Below are 6913 nucleotides of genomic sequence, written 5' to 3'. Positions count from 1 at the left end.
AAAGGCATCCGGGTCTTCGCCTTCCTGATACCGCTGTAGGACCGAGCTGGGCACATTCGGATGCACCCGGGTGGCTGCAATTGTATCCGTGAGATTTTTTATGGCATTCTCATGAACCAATTGATTGTTGGCCATGATAGTGGCCTGACTTTTAAGAGCGCTTTGCAGGACCTCCCTTTCCACTTTAGCCTCCTTCTGTTGCTCTTCCCACACAATTTGCAGATGCCTCTGTCCCACGGCCAACTGCTGCATCATATCGGATATCGTGGGTGTACCCTCCATGGTCTTAGATTACCTGTCGCCTGGTCCAATACCCCACTTCTGACACCACTGTGACGGGTTCTTTATCCCCGGTAGAAGAGATATTGGAAGAAGGCGACAGGCACGGGAATTGAGGGGTTAATTAATTTATTTCTGTTCGGTTTTAAGACGGTGTGATCATCTCCTCACAATGCCAGTCTTGTTTTAGTCAACCAAAAAAAATAAAATCCCTTTTTTCTTTCTTTCAGGGTTCTTGTGGTGCTCTGGATGTGGTCAGGTCCAACTTTGAGAAGGGTCCGGTCTTCCCATATATCAGCGGCCCAGGTTCTCCCAAAATAAAGAAGGACAAAACAGGTAAGTGGGGAATAGGATAATATCTATATTTATTGGGTTAATAGGGTGGTGGGAGAATAGGTAGAAGTGAAGGGAGGTGAGGGATTACTTTTGTTTTGTGTTTTTCCCCCTGTGTTTTCTTCGAAATCTCCCTTTCTTTTGAAGCAGTTATTTTGGCTTGTTGGGGTTTTCGTGAGGTTAGAGTTATCTAAGGGTTTCCTTTATACAGTCTCCCCTTCCTTACAGGACCTCTCCCTTTTTCCCTTAATCCCCCTTATTCTTAATAACCACCCTGAGCCAAAACCCCAGTTACGGTACGATCGTACCTGTGGTGGCCACGCCCCTCCAGGGACTCGGCCGGCTTTCTGGCGATCTCCCGACTTCTCTGGGACAGGGGCTGGAGGTTCCCTGAGCTTTTCTCTTCTCTGTAGTCTCTCTTCCTCTGCTGTGGGACCCTCGTTGTCGGTCCACGGTGTTCGTCGTTCGTCCTCTTCACGTCGCTCTCTCCTAGCGTCTCTCTCCGTCTCTGGTCCTCGGCTTCCGGGTCCGTCTTTTCTGTCAATTTCTTCCCTGACGCAGACGGCGTCCGACGTCATAACCCCTAGACCTTCTCGGGTGCCCCGGGGGTAACCTTCTGCAGCAGCCGTACCTTCTTGTGGAGAAGTGTGGCACAATGGTTAGAGCGGCAGACCCTGAAGCAGAGTTCTGGCTCAAGACCAGGGTTCAAGTCCCGCTTCGGCAGGTCTTGGGCTCAATTCCCTTGGACCAGATAATTCTTGCCTCAGTGCCTAATCTAACTAATGAATGCAACTCTGGGCAATAGCTTGCTTAATCTCCACACCGGCCCCAACAGCGCTTGGATGACTGGCCTCACCCTGGGGGTGCCCACTAGTGGGCACCTCACAGGGAAAAGCCAGGAGGGGTTCCATAGCGGTATGAGTACAGCGCCTTGAGACCCTAACGGGTGAGTAGTGTGCTATACAAGTGCAAAGTTAAGTTAAGTTCTTGTGAGCTGGCGTCAGGAGACGTCCGGTTACACTCTGCCTAAGTTCCGTGCACATGCCTGGAACCACGCAAGATACCGCAAGGTGCCCATTGACAGCCTTGAATACATTGTGCAATACAGTTTAATAATCATTTTTTAGCTCCTAAGCGTGCATGCTCCACATTCTTACCCTGTGAGATACTGAATGGTAATTGATTGGAAGGGACGAGGTACTTGTCATTTAGTATTAAAAATCCCAGCGGCCCACACTCCTCACTCCTCAACAGGTTGATTCCCTCGCCTCCAGCAGGCCCACTGTCCCTTTACATTCATAGTCCGCTCATATCCCTCTACTAATAAAATCAAACTCTTGCCTGAGTCTTCTTTATTCTCTTCTGCCTGTAATTAAGAGAGGAGTCCACAGACGCGGTGGCTGCTTGTGCTGTCCACTTGTTATCTCAGGACAGTACCCTAATGGGCAGGATTAAATACTGTAAACTTTGCACTTGTATAGCACACTACTCACCCGTTAGGGTCTCAAGGTGCTATACACATACCACTGTGGAACCCCTCCTGGCTTTTCCCTGTGAGGCGCCCACTCCTGAACAGCCCCAAGGGGAAGCCAGGCATCCAAGCGCTGTTGTGGAGATTAAGCAAGCTATTGCCCAGAGTTACACCCATTAATTAGATTAGGCACCAAGGCAAGAATTATCTGGTCCAAGGGAATTGAGCCCAAGACCCGCTGAGGCAGGAATTGAACCCTGGTCCCGATCCAGATCTCTGCATCAGGGTCTGCCGCTCTAACCATTGTGCCACACTTCTCCACCAGGATTTCCTGCGCTTCTGCTGCACGGATCGATGCTCTCCATGGCTTGCAGTGATAGCTGGGTCTGGCAGACAGAAAGTCATCTGCCATACATTTTCAGGTGGTAATGTAGCAAGTTCACCAGCGTTGGTTTGCAGATAACTCCTTTTATGGAGGCATATGAGTGCATGGATTGTTTTTCCTCCTGCAGCTCCAAGCACAGCTGGCCATACTATGGCCCAATTCCCTTCCAGTGACCTTCCATAAACATTGAGCTTTCCCAGTTCTAGACAAGGAAACCCTAACTTTGTAAGGCGAAACACCAGGGGACAGTGATGGGATATTTGTGTAGACACAATTTGAAATACATCCCTTCTCAACATGACACATGCCCTGATGCCTGAAATGTATGTTACTAAATTGCTTTGTGTACCAAAGATAGGTGAAAGCAATGGTGCTGGAACTGCTGAAAGACATTAAAAGCCAGGCAACAACATATTGCTCGATTTCGTTTTATCCAAGCTCAAATAGGGATTTGCTCTAATAGCCTGCTATTCCAAAATACCTGTGCAATCATGTGAGTGCGTGCACACACACACAGCACACATGCGTGCGCATGCATACACATATAAAAACATCAGTCTCTACTTTCATCTCTGCGCATTTCTTTTTTTTTTTTTGCAATGAAACTGTTTTCCCTGCCGGACTTCCTCCAGGCCTTTCGCTGCATTTACATGATAAAAGAGAATGCCTTGGGTTCTCAAGACAGGGGCCTGCCGTGCATGCACAGTGTATTGTGCTGACCAGCAGCAGCCGCCACAAATGTCAAGGGAAGGGGACGGAGATGGAGGAAAAAAAAAAAAAAGGAATAACCTTACCGACGTCTCCTGCCACCTCGCACTGCTTTTCCCTCCGTGTGGTGTCCCATTTCCTCCTCCTCTTCTCCTTTTTCAATCGTCCTCCACTTTGTAACCGTTTGCGCTACATTATGCCTGCGGCAGGCATAATGTATGCAAAGGGAGCGTTCCCCTGGTAGGGGGGGCCGTAAAAATAGCACAAAGAAATCTAACAGATTTCTTTGCGTCATTTTTTCCAGGAGTTTTAATGCCTGCTCAGAGAAGGCATTAAAAGGAGTCTCTCCTTGGTTTCAATGGGCCTCTGGGTGCTTTGCAGGATTAGCGTCAACATATATATAACTCCTATAACCTATGCTAAATATCTTCTTTCCAATTAGAGTCAACATTTGGATCTGAATGGGCAGGTGTGAGTACCGAGGAAGACCAGGTAATTCTGCAGACCCTCCAGGTGGGATTAAGGGTCTCTAGATAAGTCACGTTCATGATCCATACCTTTGCTTCTATTACAGGTTTGTCGGACCGAGCAAGTTATAGATTTGAATGGGCCGACATGCGTAGAAGCATAAGGACCAGGTAATTATTTGGTAGGTACCTCATCTGGGTCACCTGGCACATTATAATATGACAACATGCTGTAACCAACTGTTAACCATCTTTTCTTCTGTTGCAGGCATCTCAGACAGGACTGGTGATAGATGAGGACGGGCAGACCGGAGGAGCAGCAGAAGGAGCAGGTTATTATTTGCTAGTTTTTCCTTGTGGTGCATCTGAGACATTGAAACGATCAGGTGCTATAAATCATTTATTCCTCTTTTACAGGCATCTTAGACCCTGCTACACATAACTTTGAACAGGCACATGTGCATAGAAGCAAAAAGACAAGGTAATAATTTAGCAGATGTTCATTGTGGCGCACCTAGTACAGTGGAAGGTGACAACCTACTTTAATCACCTTTTCTTCTATTGCAGGCATCTCCAACAGCACTACTCGTAGATTACAAAAGGCACATGTGAGTAGAAGCAGAAAGACAAGGTAATTATTTGGTAGATTTCACTTATGATGCACCCAGTACATTATAATATAACAACATTCTTCAACCCCTTTTTTTGTTCTTTTGCAGGCTTCCTAGACAGTGCTAATCATAGATTAGAAAAGGCAGATGTGACTACAAGCAGTAATTATTTAGTAGTTTTTCTTTCTATTGCAGACATCTCAGACTGTGTTACATCTACAGGCAGGTGTAAGAACAAACAGAAAGGCCAAGGTAATTAATTGCTACATTTTCCAAGAGATAGCCCAGACTTGTCTGGTAGACTGCATTCAATAGCATAAAAACCAACTTTAAATAATGTTCCTCACTTTAAAAAATGTTCCTCTTTTTGTTTTTTGCAGGCTTTGCAGCATAGTAGGCTCAGACTGATTGCCACCAAAATGTTCAAGTGCAAAGCTGTGACTTCTGCAGAGCGCAGTGCTTCACCACAAAGGAAGAAATGCTGCCTTGTGTTCAAAGAAGAATGGCTGAAAGAAATTGTGGAGACCGAGACACAGAAGTCACTAAGCAAGGTTCGTGTACAACTGGGAGAGCTATTTCTATACAATCCAGAAGTAGGCCTGATTTCCAAAGTATGTGCAGAAGCAAAGATCGCAGGGGACTTTTCTACTGGGAAGAAATGGACTGATGGCTGGAAGCTGGACTACTTGAAACGCCATCTATGTAGCAAAGTTCATGAATCTGCTTTGGTGACCCTAAGGAATAAAAATGCAGCTGCCAGGCTGGCTTTTGGAATGCGCACCATGCTGACGGAAACCGCCAGTGACAGAGCAAACAGACTGTGGTTGAACGACAAAGATGTCTGCCCGAGGAGATAAAGATTCTCATCAACAATGTGTTGCTAGCAGTCAAAATGAACACTTCAGTGTTATCTGTTCAAGGCATCCATGACCACGTCGCATTGTATGTGACGATACCAGACAGCTGTAGGAGCAAGAACTATGCCTTTGAGTTTTTGGGGGCCATCAACAGTGTGATACGCTCTGACTTCATGGCAGAACTTCGCAGTGCTCTGTATCACACATTGATAATTGATGAGAGCACAGATATTTCAGTTACAAAATTCCTCATCCTATACTTCAAATTCCGATCTGTAACATCAACAGAGCAGTGTTTGGGGGAATTGTAACTCTGAGTACATGCAATGCGGAGGCTATCACTATAGCTGTAAAAGACTTCTACGCTGCCAACAAAATGGACCTTATGAAAATGGTCTTGTTCACATCAGATGGTGCATCAGTGATGCTGGGAAAGAACAATGGTGTTGCTACCCGTCTGTAAGGAAATGCCTCCTTGGTGTGGTTACCCCCTAACGTTTTGCCTTTGCTGAAGCTAAGTTATGATTTGAAAGTGTGCTGGGACCCTGCTAACCAGGCCCCAGCACCATTGTTCTTTCCCTAAACTGTACCTTTGTCTCCACAATTGGCACAACCCTGGCACTCAGGTAAGTCCCTTGTAACTGGAACCCCTGGTACCAAGGCCCCTGATGCCAGGGAAGGTCTCTAAGGGCTGCAGCATGTCTTATGCCACCCTAGGGACCCCTCACTCAGCACATGCACACTGCCTCACAGCTTGTGTGTGCTGGTGGGGAGAAAATGACTAAGTCGACATGGCACACCTCTCAGGGTGCCATGCCAATCTCACACTGCCTGTGGCATAGGTAAGTCACCCCTCTAGCAGGCCTTACAGCCCTAAGGCAGGGTGCACTATACCATAGGTGAAGGCATATGTGCATGAGCACTATGCCCCTACAGTGTCTAAGCAAAACCTTAGACATTGTAAGTGCAGGGTAGCCATAAGGCTATATGGTCTGGGAGTTTGTCAAACACAAACTCCACAGATCCATAATGGCTACACTGAAAACTGGAAAGTTTGGTATCAAACTTCTCAGCACAATAAATGCACACAGATGCCAGTGTGCAATTTATTGTAACATATACCCAGAGGGCATCTTAGAGATCCTGTCACGACTCACGTGCTGCTTGCGCCTGGAATCTGCAGATCTGGTGGCGTGGATGTTGAGTGTTCGGCTTTGGCCCAAAAAGGGGCGACTCTTTCTGGTAGCCACGGTGCTGTAGGCAATAGAAACGCCAAGAACAGACTGTGACCTTCAGAAAATAGTGCCAGAGGGAAAAAAACCTTTACAAAAAGGGGAAAAAACCTCCAAACAGAATAATTCCTGAAAACAAGAACAAAAATACAGGAATCAAAAGAACTAAATTCAAATAACACAGAATTGGCGAAATCCAGAACCAAAAGGCAAGGAAATCAGGAGCGAGGACACCATCCGAACAGAAAGTGTTGCAGCGCAAAGAAAAGAAGAAAACACATCCTTTATATACCAAAAAACAGGAAGTGACCCACAGGAAGAAAAAGGACACCATCTTAGATAGGGAAAAGTACATAGAACAGAATAGAGTAGGAACCATAGAGAATAGGGAATAAGGAATGCTGGGAAGAAAAAGGTAACCTGGGAAGGGGGAAAAGACATAAAGGAAGGTGCAACAAAAAGACCCAAGAAAGAAGAAAAGAAAAAGAAGGAGCAAGAACAGGTAAGAGGGATCAGGAGACCCCAAAAATGCGGAGGGAGAAAGCAGAGCGAGGCCCCATGCCAATTCTG

General features: G+C 46.4%; 1 long non-coding RNA gene across 1 annotated transcript; it reads left to right on the top strand.

The window, feature by feature from the left end:
• Nucleotides 1-3921: 3921 nt before the first annotated feature.
• LOC138301846 (uncharacterized) lies at nt 3922-4256 on the top strand. The gene is made up of 3 exons (XR_011205118.1): nt 3922-3975; nt 4061-4124; nt 4211-4256. It is a non-coding gene; the product is annotated as an uncharacterized lncRNA (long non-coding RNA).
• The last annotated feature ends 2657 nt before the right edge of the window (nt 4257-6913 follow it).

This window comes from Pleurodeles waltl, chromosome 6 (assembly GCF_031143425.1).
Source record: "Pleurodeles waltl isolate 20211129_DDA chromosome 6, aPleWal1.hap1.20221129, whole genome shotgun sequence".
Taxonomy (NCBI): Eukaryota; Metazoa; Chordata; class Amphibia; order Caudata; family Salamandridae; genus Pleurodeles; species Pleurodeles waltl.
Note: the sequence above shows the minus strand (reverse complement) of the source record. Positions and strands in the feature narration are given on the sequence as shown.